At 37.6% G+C, this 22,045-nt stretch overlaps 1 protein-coding gene across 6 annotated transcripts in view; it reads left to right on the top strand.

The window, feature by feature from the left end:
- LOC145509795 (uncharacterized) overlaps positions 1-22,045 on the top strand; it is a 1,222,357-nt gene that overhangs the window by 1,095,019 nt on the left and 105,293 nt on the right. For 5 of the 6 annotated variants that reach the window (XR_014056457.1, XR_014056463.1, XR_014056461.1 and 2 more), the window contains one exon: positions 17,703-17,889. The gene's annotated coding sequence lies outside the window, so the exon portion shown is untranslated. Of the gene's footprint in view, positions 1-17,702; positions 17,890-18,352; positions 18,374-22,045 lie in introns of all 6 variants that reach the window. The other variant, XR_014056465.1, reaches the window with a different exon arrangement.

Below are 22,045 nucleotides of genomic sequence, written 5' to 3'. Positions count from 1 at the left end.
TATTTAAAAGCCATGCCTATATGCGAGACAGAATAAGAGACACAGATGCATAGAACAGTCTTATGGACTTTGAGAGAGAAGGTGAGGGTGGGACGTTCTGAGAGAATAGCATTGAAACATGTATATTATCATATGTGAAACAGAACACCATTCCAGGTTGGATGCATGAGACAAATGCTCAGGGCTGGGTCAATGAGATGACCCAGAGGGATGGGATGGGGAGGGAGGTGGGAGAGGGGTTCAGGTTGGGGCATGTAAACCCATGGCTGATTCATGTCAATGTATGGCAAAAACCACTACAATATTGTAAAGTAATTAGCCCCCAACTAAAATAAATAAATTTATTTAAAAAAAGCCATGCCAAAACACTAAACTTATGTTTAATAAAAAATAAATATATGAAAACTTTCAAACCTGGGTCTTCATGAAGAAAAATGAAAAACCCTCTTGTAGGACCTTGTCAGAGAAAATATATTTTATTAACGTGTAGAAAAGAGTTCTGTGGCCATGGAACTGAATCAGAATTTTGAGTAATTCCAAAACAAAAGTATTTTGTCCTCTTCCTTTCCATTTTCTACTTCACCTATGAATCCATTTATGTCAAAGCTTAAGAAAGATTTTAAATCACCCCCAAATCCCTAAATGCTCCATCTGAATTGACATCAGTGTTAGACATAGCACCTGATGTGGATTTTATCTAGCCTAGGATTTTCCCATAAATCTTGTGTTTCCTTCAGTCACATTAGCCAAAGGAAAGTTGGTCCAGGTTCTTCTCTTCCAAACCACTAAAAAATAACATGAGTTTTAATACCATGAGACGTGTACCTTACCCTTCTCTTTCCGCCATGTAAGTCCTTGGCTCTTTCTTTCAAGGATAAATCCTGAAGAATTTTGGGAGTTAATTGTCATAGCATTTACCAGTCTAATCACAATGATAAAGAGGGAGTGTTTGGATTTAACAGTTTTCTAAACTGCATATACTGAAAGCATGAAATATTGTTTCATGAATGCCAAAGAGCAGATACTTGTTCTTTATACTTGATTCAAATGAGGTCTTTTGAGATCTAATGCTTATTTTGAAAGATTAATGTAGGCTATAATCAATATAGTCAAACTTTAGTACTTTAGTGCATTTGAAACTGAAAGTCCTGAAGAGAAAAAGAATAATTGGACATTTAAAAACACAGAATAGGTAATAATGCTTTTTGACAGTCATTGTGCTGATCACCAGCTAAAATGAATTGATAAAAAATAGGCCATTTCACTTGAAGTTTCAGATGATTCTCAGTTCCTATGAGAGATGTTGGCACACAGTGTACCCCCACTTCCTGCCTCTACAGATAATGGGTAGCTGATGTGTTTACAGTGACCTATAAAGTATAATCCCAAGCATATATCTTATGTTTTTATTGTTGCATTTTGCTGTCTCTATGATTACCATCAACTTTTCAGACTGTAGTAAAAACAATAGGCTACAATACAGAGGTGGACAGTGATCAGGAAACAGTAACAGCCAAGTTATAAATATACCAAACTTCAGACTTTTGACCAAAATTTTCATTAATTTAGAAATCTTATTTCACCAACATGTCACATAGAGACTGGATGGATGTATTAAACCAAAGAGATCTCCAACCACGTGGCACACACAGGAAATCTTTAAGTACATCTTTTTTAAAATTAGTTTTTATTGGAGTATATTTGCTTTACAATATTGTATTAGTTTCTACTGCATAGCTTCCCCGGTGACTTAGATGGTAAAGAATCTGCCTGCAATGCAGGAGACCTGGGTTCAATCTCTGGGTCCGTAAGATCCCCTGGAGAAGAGAATGGCAACTCACTTCAGTATTCTTGACTGGGCTATCCCATGGACAGGGACCTGGAAGGCTACAGTTCATGGGGTTGCAAAGAGTGGGACACCATTGAATAACTAACACTTACACTGTATGGCAAATTAAATCAGCTATACATTTGCATATACCCCCTCTTTTTTGTATTTCCTGTAAGTGTAGCTTGAGTTTGTATACTCAAGGGTCTTGTATACTCTTGAGTCTTTGAGAAAGCAGAGGCAGCAGCGCAGGTCAGAGAAAGGGTTGCTGTTTGGAGCCTGGGATCACAGCTTTGAACATGATTCAAGTGTATATGTGATCTTGGGCAAGTTGTTCTTCATTGAGTATGTGTCCACATCTGTAAAATGAGACTCTTAGCATCTAAACTTTGATGACAGCTTGTAAGTATTCAGATAGGTGAGGAAGAAAAAGCACCTGGCTTAATAAATGGTAGTTGATTGAAGTATTATCATTTTTCTATGGAAGTATTTTCTATGAAAATATAATTTTCTGTGAAACTTTTTCTAAATTTTAAGGATAAAAATCCATTCTCTCCCTAACCTCATACATTCACTTCCCCCTACCTCTGACAAAAAGTTATCATATTAGAGGCAAAACTAGTTGCTCTCATAGGAATGGGTAGATTTATGCTTACTCCTGTGCTCTGTCTTAATGTCTCTTATTTAGGACCCTAGATGGTCATCCTCTAAAAACAGGAAATTCTCAGTGACAAATAAATTAGTCTAGTCCTCCACCGAGAGCAGCAAATTCCCTGCTTGAAAGATTTCCTTGGCTTCTAAAAAAAATATGCATGCTGCAAGTTTCTTTCCACAGCACTCCCCCTACCCAAGAGAATATTTATCATCTTTAAAACTAAGTTGCTGTGAATTGCTGTGTCCATCTTACCACCAAGCCTTGGAGAACACTCCAAAACTACTCGCAAATGCAGGGGTACACCACAGGCTTTTAACTAACATTTTTAAGGCCACGAGTCAAGATCTAGATCTAGTTGATATCAGGAAGTCTAAACAATTCCATACCAATATGCCAACCCTTTTGTTTCAATAATTATGTGAGATTTTCTTCATCTTAGCAATAATGGGGTTTTGCCAGGCTCTCTGCCCCAAACCATTCTTGTGTCATATCTCGTAAGTCACCTAATGACATTTCATCATTCGATTTTTAATAGGAAAATTGCAGAATGCAATTCAACTATATTTTCCTGAACTGTTCCATAGCACTTATGTCTTACCCAGGCTGCTGGATAATTCTTCTCTTTCTCTCCACTTTTTAAAAATAGTTAAAACATTTTGGGGTTTATTTCCACTTTTATGTATGCTCAGTATTTAAAATTTTCACAGGATATAAGCTTTAAAAACATTTTTTAAATCATTTATCAGCTCAGTAATTGCACAAAACCTGAAATGCTCTAACACTTTGTGGTTCTATGCAACCCAAATTTAACTACAGGATTTCTTTTATTGAAAGAAGTTGTACATGTTTAAGAGTTGATGTGGGTCTGCTACCCTGATCCAATAAGACCTTTCCAGTAGGAAAGTCATTGGAGTTTTGACATGATTGACATAAGTTTCTAATAAGGCATCCTGGAAGGAGTATTAATATTTAAAATAGCCCTGATTTCTGTGTGCAGGAAATTCTATCTGTGGCAATTAGCTGGGAATGATTGCACACATATTGGAATCACCCTGAATTGGTTTTCTCAATCACAGAATGACTACATGGGCCAACTTCAATTGGCTTTAACATTTTCCTATTAATATAAGTATAGAGGTTAGAAATAGTATGACCTATTTGTTCTTTAATGTCTTCAGTTGAGCATAAAACATTAATAATTTCTAGTGAAAAGCCTTTCAGTGTTATATAGCCAACCAAATAAATAGCCCTGGGACCTTGGGAATTGACTTAAAACCATCATTATGTTTTAAGTAAAACCTACTTTTGCTATTGTCTTTAAAATTAACCAATCACTCCTTTATATTTTACCAAAGGTAAATGGTTTAAAATTATTCATTTTTCCCAGTTAGCTTTAAAACATTTCAGTCACTATAAAAATCTTACTGTCAACTTAACCATAAAATATATATTTTGTAAAGTGAGTTCTTCCTAATCAATTCATAAAACATTTAAAATTTAGTGTTCCATGTAGTTTCAACAAATGAAATGAAATGTATGGAGAAGCAGGAAAGAACTACATATTGAAATTTCCAGAAAGGAAAACATACATCATTTTCTTCTGACTCAGTAAATGCAGTGCTCTGACAATGACTTAAGAAAACAATATTTTATCAGAGTGGGTGGGGAAGAGGGTTTGCAATTGTTGGATTTAGAGTCAGGAGGTCATATATGAGTTTTGTATGTGTGTGTAGAGAGAGAGACTGTTTGTCCTGATGGAGAATAATTATATATTTATTCACTAAGGTTTACGTCTGTTATGTGATCAGAGTTGCCATTAGTGAAGCAAGGAATGACCATGGAGCTGTGTTTACCATCTTGGGATGCAGCAGTTCAGGCATGAAACTAATTCTAGGTGACGGGAAGGTTAACAAAAGGAGCATGGATGAGCTATGAAGTTCAGAACAACAGCATCAGCAATTCAGAATAATTATAGAGGCTATCACCACACATATCTGACTTCAGATCTCTAGATCTGATCTAACCTATTAAGAAAGGTCTATTCTGATTCTCAGTCTCACAAAAGCACAGTACATTATCAACTATTTGACTTGAATGCATTTCTATGCTCTTACATATAGGCATCTTTTTAAGTGATGTTAATTGAGAAATACTAAATAATGCACTGTTGTTCTACTCTATCTTCAATAACAGTGTTTACTAACATTTGTTTCTAGTTTCTGAGGCTATACTGAAGTTTACATGTATTATTTTGTCTACTATTCACTTAGTTTTTAAAAAGTCTTGGGGTTAAGAGAAAGAGCTTGGCAGAGTAAGATAGAATTCTCCTGTGAAGTCATCTGGTCCTGGGCTTTTGTTTTTTGGGAGATTTTTGTTCACAGCTTCAATTTCAGTGCCTGTAATTGGGTTGTTCATAATTTCTATTTCTTCCTGGTTCTGTCTTTGAAGATTGAACTTTTCTAAGAATCTGTCCATTTCTTCCAGGTTATCCATTTTATTGCCATATAGTTGTTCATAATAGTCTTTTATAATCCTTTCTACTTCTGCATTGTCTGTTGTAACCTCTTCTTTTTCATTTCTAATTTTGTTGATTTGATTCTTCTCTCTTTTTTTCTTCATGAGTCTGGCTAAAGGCTTGTAGATTTTGTTTATCTTCTCAAAGAACCAGCTTTTAGTTTTATTAATCTTTACTATTTTTTTCTTTTCTTTTTCATTTATTTCTGCTCTGATCTTTATGATCTCTTTCCTTCTAATTTTTTTTTTTTTGGTTGTTGTTCTTTTTCCAGTTGTTTTAGGGTTAGGTTGTCTATTTGATGTTTTTCTTGTTTATTGAAGTAGGACTGTATTGCTGTACACTTCCTTCTTAGAACTGCTTTTGCTGCATCTCATAGGTTTTGAGTTGCCATGTTTTCATTGTCATTCATTTCTAGAATCTTTTTGATTTCCCTTTTGATTTCTTTAGTAACCTGTTGGTTATTTAGAAATGTATTGTTTAATCTCCATGTGTTTGTGTTTTTTGCAGGTTTTTTTTCTTGTAATTGATATCTAGTCTCATAGCATTGTGTTCAGAGGAGATGCTTGATATGATTTCAATTTTCTTAAATTTACTGAAGTTTGATTTGTGACCCAAGATGTGGTCTATTCTGGAGAATGTTCCATATGCACTTCAGAAGGTGTATTCTTCTGCATTTGGATGGAATGTCCTGAAGATATCAATGAGATCCATCTCATCTAATATATCATTCAAGACTTGTATTTTTCTTATTAATTTTCTGTTTTGATGATCTGTCGATTGGTATAAGTGTGGTGTTAAAGTCTCCTACTATTATTGTGTTACTGTCAATTTCTCCTTTTATGTCTGTTAGTGTTTGCCTTATGTACTGAGGTACTCCTATGTTGGATGCATAGATATTTACAATTGTTATGTCTTCCTCTTGGATTGATCCCTTGATCATTGTGTAGTGTCCTTCCTTATTTCTTATAATCTTCTTTACTTTAAGGTCTATTTTTTCTGATATGAGGATTGTTACTTCAGCTTTCTTTTGCTTCCCTTTTGCATGGAATATATTTTTCCATCCTCTCACTTTCAGTCTATATGTGTCTTGAGGTCTGAGGTGGGTTTCTTGTGGACAGCTTATGTATGGGTCTTGTTTTTGTATCCACTCAGCCAGTCCATGTCTTTTGGTTGAAGCATTTAATCCATTTGCATTTAAAGTAATTATTGATATATATGTTTCTATTGCCATTTTCTTAATTGTTTGGGGTTGATTTTGTAGACCTTTTTCTTCTCTTGTATTTCTTGACTATATACGTCCCTTTAACATTTGTTGTAAAGCTGGTTTGGTGGTATTGAGTTCTCTTAACTTTTGCTTGTCTGAAAAGCTTTTTACTTCTCCATAAATTTTGAATAAGATCCTTGCTGTGTACAGTAATCTTGGCTGTAGATTTTTCCTTTCCAATACTTTAAATATATCCTGCCATTCCCTTCTGGCCTGCAGAGTTTATGCTGAAAGACCAGCTGTTAAACGTATGAGCTATCCCTTGTATGTTACTTGTTACTTTTCCCTTGCTGCTTTTAATATTCTTTCTTTGTATTTATTCTTTGTTAGTTTGATTAGTATGTGTCTTGGCATGTTTCTCCTTGGATTTACCCAGTATGGGACTCTTTGTGCCTCTTGGACTTGATTGACTATTTCCTTTACCATGCTGGGGAAATTTTCAACTATAATCTCTCCAAAGTATTTCTCATACACTTTCTTTTTCTCTTCTTCTTCTAGGACCCCTGTAATTCGAATGTTGTTGCTTTTGATATTGTCCCAGAGGTCTCTGAGACTATTCTCGGTTCTTTTCATTCTTTTTACTTTATTCTGCTCTTCAAAGGTTATTTATACCATTTTATCTTCCAGCTCACTGATTCGTTCTTCTGCCTCAGATATTCTGCTATTGATTCCTTCTAGAGTATTTTTAATTTCAGTAATTGTTTTGTTTTGTTTGTATGTTTATTCTTTAATTCTTCTAGGTCTTTGTTAATTGATTCTTACATTTTCTCCATTTTGTTTTCAAAGTTTTTGATCATTTTTACTATCATTATTCTGAATTGTTTTTCAGGTAGTTTGCCTATCTGCTCTTCATTTATTTGGACTTCTGTGTTTCTAGTTTGTTCCTTCATTTGTGTAGTATTTCTCTGCCTTTTCATTCCTTTTTTTTTTAATTATTGTGTTTGAGGTCTCCTTTTCCCAGTCTTCAAGGTTGAATTCTTTCTTCCTTTTGATTTCTGCCTTCCTAAGGTTGGTCCAGGGTGAGATTTGTGCTGAGCTTTTTTGTTTGTTTGTGTGTTTGTTTTTCCCCTGATGGGCAAGGCTAAGTGAGGTGGTAATCCTGTCTGCTGAAGACTGGGTTTGTGTTTTTGTTTTCATTGTTGTTTAGATGAGGTGTCCTGCACAGGATGCTACTGGTGGTTGGGTGATGCTGGGTCTGGTATTCAAGTGGTTTCCTTTGTGTGAGTTCTCACCATTTGATACTCCCTAGGGTCAGTTCTCTGGTAGTCTAGGGTCTTGGAATCAGTACTCCCATTCCAAAGGCTCAGGGCTTGATCTCTCCATAGGATGCCCTCCAACACTGTGCTGGTCTCTGGACCTGCTGTGGGGGCAGCTCAGATTCTAATCTGGTCCTACTCCTGTGTGTTCTTGCTTCCAGTGTCCACAGTTATCAGAACTAGTGCGTTTTCTTTTGTGGGAGTTCTCAACGTCCTTTTATACATTCTGTAGACACAGAGTGTGCCTAGTTGATCGTGTGGGTTTAATCTGCAGCTTGTGCAGCTGGTGGGAAGGTTTTGGGTCTTCTTCCCTAGCCACATTGCCCCAGGGTTTCAATTGTGGTTTTATTTCCATCTCTGTATGTGGGTTGTCCACTAGGATTTGCTCCTGAGGCTGCCCTGGAAGACTTGGGTCTGCCCCAGTGATGGCCATGTGTGGAGGTGGTGCAGCTGTTTGGTTTGCAGGGGTTCTGGCAGCACCAAGTTCTCAGGGGAGTTGGCAGCCAGAGAAGCAGGAAATATTGTGGTCTAGAAGTGTATGGCAACCAGTATTGGCCAATATGCTCCAGTTTTCTTGCCTGGAGAACCCCTCTGACAGAGAAGTCTGGCAGGCCACAGTCCACAGGGTTGCAAACAATTGGACATGACCTAAGCGACCATGTGTGTGCAGATGCAAGACTTTGCCTATGGCAGCTCTGCCCCAGTGAGAGTTGAGTGTTATGGTGGTACAGCTGCTTGGCTTACTGGAACCCTAGAGGCTCCAAGTATACAGGGACACGGACTGCGTCTGCTGCAGGAGTTATGGCCCTATCAGAGTCTTTTTTTGAGCCTCCTGTAGTTGGCAATCAGAAGGCCTCTTTGGCCAGTCTTTCTCTGTAGCTCTTCCCGTTCAGGCACTTAGATGGCTCCCAGCATCACCCAACCACCAGTAGCATTGATTCAGCAGTATTGTCTTGCTTCTGTGGCTGCCTGGCTTTCCTCCACTGGCATTTCCCACTACAATCTCCTCCCTCACATCCCCTCCATCCATCTCTCCACAGTCAACAGCAGCCCTTGCCCTGGGATTGCTCCACAATCCCTAAACTCCAACTCCCAGTCACTGTGCCTCCTGGTGACCTGCATCCCTGGCCAGGATATGTATGGCTGCAGCAAGGACTGTCTGATTCTCATTCCATTTAGGCTGCCACAGATCAGCTGTTTCACTCTCAGCCTTAAATGTTTCTCTTCTGGCTCAGACAGTTGTCCCAATGTGGGGATTGGACCCCTGCTTCAGTTCCACCACCCCCTGAGGGCAGGTCCAGTCCTACTAACACTCCTGTTTTTCTCCCTAGTTCCTTCCTCCTACTGAGTTTTCTGTGGTTCTATATATTCTTTTCTGCTGGTCATGTACTCCTGTCTGCTCTCAGCTGGTGTTCTGTATGCATTTCTGTGTCTGAAGGTGTATTCCTGATGTATCCAGGGAGAGAGTCCCTAGGTGGAGGTGGACCTACTCCACGTCCACCTACTCCACCGCCATATTGTTCTCTGAAAATGTTCATTTTTAATTGGTGTATTTAGATATGAAAGGCGAACTTTCTCACTTGCCCAACAGTCTGAGAAATGTTTCTGAGAATCTTTAAGTACTGTTTACTTCCACCCACAGAACACTCTAACCCAAGTTTTTATCCAGACTGGAAGATCTAATGATGAAGGTGCTTTAAATTTGGAAATAGAGATATGAGGAAAAACAAAAGAGTCAAGTCCCACAAAAGCTCTAAAGCCTGTGGCCCAACTGAAGGCAAGTTGATCAAGTAATTCCCCAAGGCAGGGAACAGGGAGTAAGTTTTTCAGGACAGTGATATCTGTTAGTCTATTATAATCTATTCTGTGTGTTGAGATATGGTCCTCTCTGCTAACCCTAACTTTGAGTAAAATCTATTACATACGTTTCCTGCCAGTGGCATTTCTGTAAAATGAATAGAAGTGTGATAGATGGAATTTCTAAAATGATCCCTTAATGATGCCCCAGCTTAATCTGTAGAACCTGCTTACACATCTGGATATCACCCCTGTTCTTACGGTATATCATCTAGTGTGCTTGAGATGGGGAGATTATCCAGGTCAGTCTGATCTAATCACATGAGTCTATAAAAGAAGGGAGCTTCCTCTGGCTGGTAGCAAAAAAGAAAGTCAGAGAAACATGGAACCTGAGGAGGACTCACACCATTGTTTGTTTGAAGATGAATGGGGTGAAGTAAGAAGGGTTGTGATGGCCCTGAGGAATTGAATGAGGCCCATGGCTTACCTCCAGCAAGGAAACTGGGACCTTACTCCTACAACCACAAAGCACTGAATTCTGCCAACATGAATGAGCTTTTAAGGTGGATTCTTTCCTAGAGATCAAAGCCAGCACCATGATTTTAACCTTGAGCTTAAAACCCAACCTAGCTCATGCAAGTCTGCACATTTGTGAGCTACTAAATGGTATTGTGTTAAGCCACTATGTCGTGGTAATGTGGTACAAAGAAATAGAAAACTAACATGACTCATAATAATGATGGGCCGGAAAAAATGGACATAGAAAAAGAATCATAAGATAAGACAGAGTGTAAAAGAGGAATAGAATAGAGAAGAGATGGAGAGAGAGGGAGAAGCTGCATTAGAAGGGTTTGAGGTTTCCCACAGTGGAATGACTGCTTATCCATTTTATTTAACTATTAAATGAGTATGAGCATATGACTAGTGTTCAGATTTGAGGGAATAGCCTGTGCCTGTGGGGAAAGCATATAAAATTATAGACTCCATTTTATGAAAGTATTGGAAAGTATAGAATTTTCATGACCTGAGGCATGAGGGAAAGTGGAAATTTCCTAGCTAGGGTACATAAATAAAACTGTGCTTGTCCCACCTCAAAGCAATCTTTTTTTTTTTTTTAACTTGGAAAATTGTGGAATTTGAAAGAGTAAAAACTCTAAACCATAGTTTGCAATCGCGTATTCCAGAGATACGAAGTATCTTCAAGATGATATCAAGTAAGGTATGAAGAAAACCTACATGTAAAAGTATGCTCTTGAGTATAATGGGATTACACCTGCAATTGGATAACATTAAGACCATAATATCAAAGATCAGAATATCAAAAAATCTATATATGCTTTGTGAAGACTTTCTGTTAAACATGGAAAACTCATCACACATATTCACTGCTAATCCCATTGAGTATCTCTACTAAAATGTCAGTTAAAGGATTTTTGAAAAGTAAAAGCCTGAAAGTTGTTTTTTTTTTTTTTTTCCTCCACAAAGAATACAGGTGAGACAGATACAGCAACACAGTATTGGAAAGCAGACAATATTTGGATGGATAATTATTAAATTATGGATGGTACTAAAGATCAGAGAAAACTGTAAGCCATCAATGGGGGAGACCAGCCTCCCCCATTCATGATCTAGAGCCCTGGAAAAGCTCAGGATTGAAGGCACCAGGTACAGCTGGAGAGCAGGGCAACAAGTGATGGTGAAAACAGGTGTCCTGTTGAAATGCTGCTGAAACTATATCCCACACTCTGTAGAGTTTCTTACCCCCGCCTCCCTTCACAGCCAAGGAGTGGAGATTTACCTTCTGGGGATTGGTAGAGAAACTTTAATCCTAAGAACACAAGTTACAGATGAGGATGGGATATCATATTGAAAACAGAAGGATTTATTAGAAGACCATATTAAGTGGCCATGTTTCTGGTCCTTTTTTTTCACTAGATGCAGCGCTGGAACTTGAGTTTATAGCCCATAGCAGGAGATTCAAACAGGGACTGAAAACAATGGCCTGTTGACTATTCATAATGAAGTCTTATTTCAACACAGAGACAACTTTCATTTTGTATTGTCTATATCTGCTTCTGTACTACCGTGGCAGAACTGAATAGTTACAGCAGTGAGTATCTAACTGATCGAGTATAATGTATTTGCTCTCTGGCCTTTTACATAAAAAGTTTTCTGATCTCTGAACTAAAGACATTTCAAGGAAACTGTCTGGGACAAGAGACAAAATCTATAGATGCCAGGAGTTAGAGTTTTCAAATGAAATGAAATAGCTAAACAACTTTATTCTACAGTAAAACCACCAGTTGACAAAGACCAACTATGCAAATAGAATTTGTAAAGATCTTTGTAGTGCTTCACTTACCATTAAAGAAAGAAACACACAAGGGCTGCTGTTGCTGCTGCTAAGTCGCTTCAGTCATGTCCGACTCTGTGTGACCCCATAGATGGCAGCCCACCAGGCTCCCCCGTCCCTGGGATTCTCCAGGCAAGAACACTGGAGTGGGTTGCCATTTCCTTCTCCAATAAGTGAAAGTGAAAAGTGAAAGTGAAGTCGCTCAGTCGTGTCCGACTCTTCGCGACCCCATGGACTGCAGCCTACCAGGCTCCTCCGTCCATGGGATTTTCCAGGCAAGAGTACTGGAGTGGGGTGCCATTGCCTTCTCCGATTACAAGATATTTAAACAAGATTTTAATGTGAAATACAAAGATTAGGGAAAAAAAAGAAAAGGAAGAAATCAGAAAAGAGAGAGTCATTGAAGATAGCAGAAGAAAACTACACCCCTCCAAAAAAAGAAAAAAAAAAAAAAAAAGGTAATAGCTTTAGGGACCAAACTGTATTCATTAAATAGGAACAGGAGCTATACAAAACGGGTACTAAGATAAGAAAAGTTTACTTGAAAATGAATACACAAAACAATACAACAATAACAAAGACCTGAAGAAATTCTAGAAGATAAAATTTTTAAAAATCTAAGAAGTAGAACAACAAAGAGAGAAAAGTATCAAATAACTAATTCTAGAAGATAACTAAAACACAAACAAGATTATTTCCAGATTGAGAGGAAAAACTGAGTGCTTACCAAAATGTAAAAGGAAAAAAAAAAAAAACTCCATATTTTGCTTAGCACTCTGATACGATAGCCAATTAATCAGCAAGTCTCAGCTTGCCCAACTGAGCAAGTTTATATAATACAATTTGGAAGAAGCACTAAAATTAGCTCAATATGACTTCTGTTGTAGTCATCTGATTATAGATGTTATTTGATGCAAGCTCATATTCTTTTTCAAAATAGTTGCTTCACAGCTACTCCAGTTACTCATCAAGGTACATCTTTTAGAGTGTTCGATGATAGTGCCGTCTCTCTGAGGCATTATGGTAGTGGCTTGGTCCCAAGTCTAAAGTTTCCAGAAATGATCCAGAGAAGTCCATTTGCCAAAAAATTAATTTCATGGGAATTATCTCAAAAGATCTATGACAAAATGAATATGAAAAGTGATACTTTTCTTCTTTTTGTATGCTACAAAGATAATATTCAAAGCATAATATTTTGTTAATTTTAGGGGTCATATTTTGCTAGACTTACCTACAATAATGGAGACATCCTCAAAAACAAGTTGGAAGTGTGGGTTGTTTGTATAAGAGCTCATTTCTTGGTTCTTAAAAGGTAATCAGAATTTAAAAATTCAATTTAATAGAAAATATGAATTGTATTTATATCTTTAAAAACAGTAAGAAATAAAGTAAAATGGGTTCACATTATTTCCACCTCAGTTATGGCTTAAAATTTATTAGAAATATCTCCCCACTTTGTCTTTTGGACTTTGCAAATGCTGCCACTTGAACATGCTTAAAATTAATCCAGAAATATCTTTTCAAATCAGCTCATAGTCTTTTGTCTTAACATAGTCTGTATGACTTCACAGGCAAAAAAACAACAAGAAATTTGAGACTAAATCTTGACATCTCCTTTTAAACCTTTCATTATATCTATTCACTTCTCAGGTCCTGCTCTATGACAGTGTCTCTTCTGTCCACTTCTTCCTCTCTAATGCTGTAGTTACGACTTCAGCTCGGGTGTAGCCACTTTATTACTAAACTAGTACAGTAGGAAGCTGAGAGGTTTCTGTGTTTTGAGTCTCTAATCTGGTAAGTCCTACAGGGTATTGTATTGTATTGAGTCACTCCTTTCCTGAAAACCTTTTGTCAGTTTCTAGGGCTTTTGAAAAAGTTCCAGGCTCATTATTACGGTATTCAGTTCAGTTCAGTCACTCAGTCATGTCTGACTCTTTGCGACTCCATGAACCACAGCACACCAGGCCTCTCTGTCCATCACCAACTCCCGGAGTTTACTCAAACTCATGTCCATCACATCGGTGATGCCATCCAACCATCTCATCCTCTGTTGTCCCCTTTTCCTCCTGCCCTCAATCCTTCCCAGCATCAGGGTCTTTTCCAATGAGTCAGCTCTTCACATCAGGTGGCCAAAGTATTGGAGTTTCAGCTTCAACATCAGTCCTTCCAATGAACACCCAGGACTGATCTCCTTTAGGATGGACTGGTTGGATCTCCTTGCAGTCCAAGGGACTCTCAAGAGTCTTCTCCAACACCACAGTTCAAAGGCATCAGTTCTGGGCTCAACTTTCTTCACAGTCCAGCTCTCACATCCATACATGACCACTGGAAAAACCATAGCCTTGACTAGACGGACCTTTGTTGACAAAGTAATGTCTCTGCTTTTTAATCTGCTGTCTAGGTTGGTCATAACTTCCCTTCCAAGGAGTAAGCCTCTTTTAATTTCATGGCTGCAATCACTATCTGCAGTGATTTTGGAGCCCCCCAAAATAAAGTCAGCCACTGTTTCCACTGTTTCCCCATCTATTTGCCATGAAGTGATGGGACCGGATGCCATGATCTTAGTTTTCTGAATGTTGAGCTTTAAGCCAACTTTTTCACTCTCCTCTTTTACTTTCATCAAGAGGCTCTTTAGTTCTTCTTCGCTTTCTGCCATAAGGGTGGTGTCATCTGCATATCTGAGGTTATTGATATTTCTCCCGACAATCTTGATTCCCACTTGTGCTTCTTCCAGCCCAGCGTTTCTCATGATATACTCTGCATATAAGTTAAATAATCAGGGTGACAATATACAGCCTTGATGTACTCCTTTTCCTATTTGGAACCAGTCTGTTGTTCCATGTCCAGTTCTAACGGTTGCTTCCTGACCTGCATACAGGTTTCTCAAGAGGCAGGTCAGGTTGTCTGGTATTCCCATCTCTTTCAGAATTTTCCAGTTTATTGTGATCCACACAGTCAAAGGCTTTGGCATAGTCAATAAAGCAGAAATAGATGTTTTTCTGGAACTCTTCTCGTTTTTCAATGATCCAGCAGATGTTGGCAATTTGATCTCTGGTTCTTCAGTAACTATGTAATCTGCCATCAATATCTGATTCTGGCTCCATTGTGTACACAAACACAAACGTGCACACGTGCACACGCACACACACACACACACACACACACACACACACACAGTCAGTTTAGACCTCTTAATGTTAATTGACCTTCCTTTACTTTCCCCCATATCACTCTCTCTCCTAGAGAACTGTTTTTTCTCCATTTTGTTACATTCAGCCATCTTACTGAAGCAGTGATATAGTGTTTAGTTTGAAGATTGATTGTATGCAGCTCAAATACGGGCTTTAGGTATATTTTAAAAATTGATTGTATGTATGTATGTATACACACAAACATATGAGTTTATATAAATATTATAATCAGTTTGTATATTATATATATTTACAAATTACATATAAATATATGTTATGTTTATGTATATATAACTTTTCAAAATTTGGAAGGATAGAGACTGTACCAAAAAATCCAGATTTGTGGCTACTCTTGAGAAATCAGAACCCTTTGTTACACAGGGATTCTAATACATGGTTATGATTAACCAAATCTAAGGAAAGGTTTTTTCCCTTTAAAGAGAGCACACACTTTCCCTTTTGCCTTAGTCTCTACCACTCCCCTTTTTCTAATAAATGGCTCACCCACTTTGTTCATTTATGTCACTTTCCTATCACCCATAGACCTTTATAGTGGTAACCCCTGCTTCACATCTTCATGCCACCTGCTAAGTTGCTTCAGTCGTGTCTGACTCTTTGTGACCCCATGGACTGTAGCCCGCCAGGCTCCTCTGTCCATGGGAATTCTCCTGGCAAAAATACTGGAGTCGGTTGCCATGCCCTTCTCCAGGGGATCTTCACAGACCAGGTATTGAACCCGCATCTCTTAGTTTCGTGCATTGGCAGCTGGGTTCCTCACCATGAGCGCCACCTGGAAACCCCCGTTCATGTGTCCTACTTCAAAACATCTCTGATCATGTCATTCATATGAGATTGCTACTTTCTCTGCACTTCTGTAGATATAAAAAAATACTTCTCTTACATCCTTGATAGTAACAACAAAACAAAGAAATAAATTCAACCTACTAATACAACCAAAATCAACATTGGAAGTATTTCTCCACTAATGGTTCTTAAGCTCTTTGAGAGTTGAATGAAGTCTCACTTGATAGTTTTCCTTCCAAAGAAGTTAGCACAAAGCACAAGTATTTAACAACTGTTTTCTCAAGAGAGTGAATGAGTAAATACCTGTTTCCCTAAAATACATTTTAAATAAATTTCAATACATTTCCATCAAAATGACAAATACATAAATATAGCTCAAAGGAGATTGACATGTAAATAATCATTTGAAATTGAATTGTCACTTATGAATATAATTGAATTTTTGTATTTTGTTTTTTATAACTAAATAAATTGCAAAATAAATTTGGTATTCTTCAAATTCTGGTAGTTTCATTTGCACATGTGTTTCCCTCATATTTCCTGCTATTATTTTAATAGAATTCTTGTTTGTACTCTCACAGATCTAGCCATATGGAAATCAGTTGTTATTTGATGTAACCTTGTATCATTACTTCAGTGTCTCAAGACACTTTTGTATTCAGAGTGCAAAAGCTAGCTCTCATTAATGGTAGAGTGATTTGTTCAAGGACAGAGAGTCATTGAATCTCACAGAATCAGCCTATTAAACCCAGATTACTTAGAAGATCGTAAATTTGGGGGCATTGCTCTTCTTTTAAGCTGGATAAAACAGAGTTTAGTCTCATGGGCTTGTGGTCTCTGATTTGTTTGAGTGGCTTAAGCATCTGGCTCCAAAGAATTAGAAAGAATGGACTAATATTCAATAAATCGATGGGCTAAAATGTAGCTATTCCAACCATAAAAACTGTTTAATAGATTACGTGAGAAATGACAGCATAACTCCTGATAGATCAGAAGCTCTAACATTCTTCTTCACCATTTGATCCAGGAGAAGAGAAACAGTCTTTCTAATCCTTACACTTGTACCTTCATTTCACCTTCTAAATACTCTTGCTTTTGTTTAGCATTCCTCAGCTCTGGAAAAAATGAATGATAAGCTCATCAAGAGAATTAAGTGAAGTTGTTGCATATTACTCTAATGGAATTGTCAGGTCTCATTAATAATAGGAATGTATCATTACAATCAATCAGTTATTCATCAGTGGAAATAGCTAGGCCATCTTCATTTTTTAAAAATACCATTTTAGTTAGATGGAGATTCTTACTACATTTTATAATTGTTTTACAAAACATTTGAAAATTACCTTTTTTTATAAGAGTTCATTTCTGTCATATCTATGTGATTGCAATAGAATCAGATTAAATTAAAAGATTTACTTTGGCTGATTTATTCACTACTAAGTGGTTTCTTCTTTTCCTTGAACCTTGGTAAATCAGGCAGTAATGTCACAGTTTGAAAGCAGAGGAGTTTAATATAATTCATTACATGTATGTGTGAAGAATTTAAAATGAGCCACATTGATAACAATATGAGTATGGGCAGGCAAATATGTTAAATTAGGGGAGTTGGTAAAGTTTACTTTTTAAACCCCTTTGACTTCTGAAAATGTCTATTAAACCACCAAGATTATGAGACTAATCTACTTTCCAATCCCAGTGACTTTCTAAGGATTCTGAGCCAAGAAAATATAACGTTGTTTCAATTTTCTCCCTCCAGGATAGGAAAAACATACACGCTTCAGGAATGTAGTTAAAATAATTTTCTTACAAAATGCTGAAAAATATAATTAGTTTTGGTATCTTTGCGGCTGTTGTTTACTTTATACATCACTTTAAAGATATTTAGTTACTGGTTTATTCACTAGTTTTCTGTGCTTAAAAATGTATGGCCTTAATAAAATTATGCAAAACATTATTTTATTATAATTTGCCAAGTTATCTGCTATTTTCAGTTAATGGACATGATTAGTAAATATCGAAATTCTTTTGTTTTCTTTCAGGTATTTTTTACTGAAGTATAATGTACCAATGGGAAAACACACAAACTGTAATTATACATCTTGCTGTGTATAAGTATGTGCAAAATGAACCATCCATATAACCAGTACTTGGATCAAGCTGTAGAGAATTACAAGCATCCCAGAAGTCCCCTTGTGTCTTCTCCCAGGCACTATCCTCCTCTGAAAGGTAACAATATCTGAATTCTAACACATAGAGGGTTTTTTTGTTTGTTTGTTTGTTTGTTTCTGTTTCTCAAAGTACATTGTATACTTTTACAGCTTTGGCTTTTCACCTCTCTGTTATACTTTTTAATTGACTCCTATGATTTCCTGAAGCAATAATCTGTTCATCCTAATGATGTATATAGCATTCCATCGTATGAGTACAATACATAGCGTCTGGTTCGGTTCTCCATTAGAGGCTATTATAAATAGTATTGTCATAACATGATGAAACATGTCTTTCTATTGGCCATGCACTTAGAATTGAGATCATTGATCAGATGGTAAGTGTAAATTCAGCATGGTAGATGTTACCAAATGCTTTTCCAAGGTGGTTTTCCAGTTTGTACTCCCACTCATACTGTATGATAATTCCAGTTGCTCTACAACAGTGTCAACACTTGCTATTATCTGCTTCTTCATTTCAGCCATTCTTCTGGTGAATAGAGGTATGTTGTGATCTAACTTGTATTTCTCTAATGACTAAGCTAAGCACCTTTTCATATGTTTATTTACTATGCTGCTTGGTACTCTAGAAATTTGAACAAACACCAATCTCTTACAGATAGATTCTTAACATTAGGGCTCAAACTGTCTTGGTCATGAGAATGAGGCTGTAGTAGTGGATCTGAAGCCTGCATGTCATGGAGAATAAAATCGTTAAACAAAAGCATTCCTCCTGTACTCCCCATTGTCATCCTCTTATCCCCTGTAAGAGTAGATTGGTGGTAAAGGTGGATTGGGTAGATATAAAAGAAAAAAAATGTCATGACGTTCATAATTTTCCTATTGTGGAAAATATGTTTCACTTAAAAAAATTCTAATCAAACAAAGAAAAAATAAACACTATTTGTCATTATACAGAGCATCTGGAGTGGAGGAGGCAGGGAAAGAGATGAGGCAGGATGCAATTCTTCCTTGAATTCTGTGATCTATATCTAAGGAAACAAACTCCTACAGATATCAGCTAACAAAGATTGTGCTAAAGAAACTCAGATATAACATGAATGTGAGTACTTGGGAGTTCCAAAAAAAAAAAGTGCAAGGCCTTAGAACAATAAAACACCGAAACCAGAGATCAATAATGAGTAAAAACAGCAAGGGCCACACAGAAAAGAATGAGAAACTATTCTCTTGGCCACACTAGTTTAGATGCCTTAGCAGGTACTTAGCAAAGAGTCTTGAAAATTATATTACAGAGAAACTGTATAGGATTTGAAGAATACACACACAACTGGAATGAATCAGATATCACGAAAAGAAAACTTGAAGTGATTGTGTTCTTTAGACAAATTATTTCTGAGCTCTTTCTTATTTCATTTATTTATTTCTGGCTGCCCTGGGTGTTCAGTACTTTGTGCAGCTTTCTCTAGTTGTGGCATGTGGGGGCTACTCTCTAGTTGCGGTGCATAGGCCTCTCGTTGTAGTGGCTTCTCTTGTTGCGGAGCACAGACTTGACGCGAGTGGACTCCAGTAGTTGTGGTTGGGGGGCCCTAGAGGATGTGGGATTCAGTAGTTGCAGCACGCAGGCCCAGTAGTTGTGGCTCCTGGGCTCCAGAACACAGGTTCAGTGGTTGTGGCACATGGGTAAGTTGCTCCACGGCATGTAGGATCTTCCGGACCAGGGACCAAGCCTCGGTCCCCAGCAGGTGAATTCTTATCCATTGTTCTACTAGGGAAGTCCCTGAGCTCTGATTAAATACATGTAAGCTCAAACGGCCTAAGTGAAGACTTATCCAAGATGGAGTAAATTAAGAAAGAAGGAGAGGGAAAAGAAATAATTGGGCAGGTGATTTGGAAAGTGAAGGGGACAGAACTAATAAGCCAGCATGTATTGAACATGATGTGGTTCAGAACTAGAGTGGAAGCACTTGTTTGGAAGGAGGTATACAAGAACCTATTTGGAAACCAGATGGGCAGCAATGATCCCACTCAGCAAACGTTGCATGGAGCCATCCTGTGCCCCATGAGGCCCCAGTGATGGCATCATGCAGATGTGGCCCCTGGGTCCCTTCTATTTCATCTTTGTCAAAAAGTGTCAAGCATTTTCTATGGAGTCAGTATAAACAGATGCAAGGGGCCCATATAAACTCATCTTTCCTTTCCTTTTTCCCCTTCCCATCTTTCCTTTCCCTCCCTTTCCCTTTTCTTTTCAAAATACAACTGTCTAAACAAAATCCGTGCCTTTTTGTCTTCTGAATGAATCTCCTGTTTGGTATTTTGACAGATGCATTTTCCTTTGCCATGTCAGCCTTGCCTGTTCTCTTTGCCATGCCCTTCTCCATTCCTCTTTTAAATACATACTTCTCTCTATATATTTGATAGGGGAATCTGGGTAAAAGGAAATCAGAGCTATTTTTCCCATTGGCATGAGTTTGGACATTTGTGGTTGCTGCAGTTGAGACTGTGTGGATTATTGAATTGTATATCAGTCTCTTTTAATGTGATTTCCACATAAAACTGTCCACCCAAACATATACATTTATATATTTTATTTTATATGTAGGGAATAAAGGTCTTTCAGCTCTAAAGCAACAACTGGCAGATTATGGTTGCTGTCTGCCTACTGAAAAGTTTATTGAGAGCATAGTTAGATTAACATGAGCCTTGTCATAACACTGTAATTTATCTTTGGAACAGGATTCATGATGTGGCTAACGTTTCCCCCCTCCCACTATTAAACATATTTTCATTCTGTGAAGCTCACTCTAGGCTTAATTCAATTAGTAACTTGGACATGACATCATAGCTAACTTTTTTTTTTTCCTTTAAGAATTCAGGCTTGAGATATAAACTTGCAACTCTTATGAAATATTTCATGGTGTTAAATTTGATAAGTCTCTCAACACATTACATAAAAGGGAAAAGTTGCCATGATTGCAGTATTTGTGAGGAAGTTGGAATGGCAGGGCAATCTGCCTGCTTTTATGAAATAGTGTATCTCCCATTCCTCCTCTCTGCCCCTGGGGACTCTGTAAGCTCATTTGTTTCATTCTACCTTTAAAGATAAAAAATATAGCGGGATAAAGAAAGAATAACATTTAGGACTTCAGAACAATTTTGTATCGAAGGGCAGTTAGTACTTCCCAGCTTATTACCTGTATTCCGTTGAGTCTCTACACTAAAGAATGACCATGTTTATTTTGATCCATATAAACCACTTTTCTGTGAATAGTGTGATATTCTATAAGCATCTACCCAGAATTTCTGCTCTCTGGGATCTTTGAGATGGGCACCTCTTCTCCGCTCAACTCACTTCTCCCAAAAGAGTATAATTAAGCAATAGCTTCTGGGCTACCATGTCTGTTTAAAGACCTACAGATCAATGGACCACATCAAGGCAAAAATCCAGGTTTCGTGAATAAATTTCTCCACCCATGAAATTCAAATGGGTTCATGTGGATGCCACATAGAAAGCTGGAGTGGGAGGCTTCCCAAGTAGAATTGCAGGGAGCAGCTTCAGCATGGCAGTAATGACCTGGCAGCGATCGCTCCCCATGAGGGGTAAGTGACAGCATCGTGAAGCCAGAATCAGGACTCATTACAGGAAATTCTGAGCACTTGTCTCAGACACTTACCACCCTGGGACCCCATGTTTCCTGAGGAAAGGAGTCCAGATGAATACATCTGGGACTTAATAAGCCAAACCACAGAGATTTTGTGCTGAAAAATAGAAAGCAGCAACACTGGAAGTGAGCCAAGGTTACACTAAGGCATGAGCATATCGTATAATACGGATGTTCAAGATGAAATATGGATGTACCCATATGATGAATGGCATATGGCCAAAACAGAAAACACACCTGCCCTTTGACATTAAGTTCCAGGCATCTACACATGGGAGACATTTCCATAAAGGCAAAAGTGCTCAAGAATGGAAAACAAAATCAATTGAGAAGTTGATTTTGATGGAAACATTAAATGAGTTAAATAGGCATAGGCTGCCTGTTACAGGCAGAAAGACAAAGAGTTAAACAAGACCTTGAAGAATTTGTTCTTTATATTCCTTTTTTTTGTTTTATTTTGTTTTTTATGTTCTTTATATTCCTAATGTCTAGCAGAGTCCCTGCACATAGCTAATGTTCAATAAATATCTGTAAATGAATGAAAAGCTTTCAAAT

This window comes from Giraffa tippelskirchi, chromosome 6 (genome assembly GCF_054371585.1).
Source record: "Giraffa tippelskirchi isolate mGirTip1 chromosome 6, T2T-mGirTip1v1.2.pri, whole genome shotgun sequence".
Taxonomy (NCBI): Eukaryota; Metazoa; Chordata; class Mammalia; order Artiodactyla; family Giraffidae; genus Giraffa; species Giraffa tippelskirchi.
The sequence above is the reverse complement of the archived record's forward strand: the minus strand, read 5'-3'. Positions and strand labels throughout refer to the sequence as shown.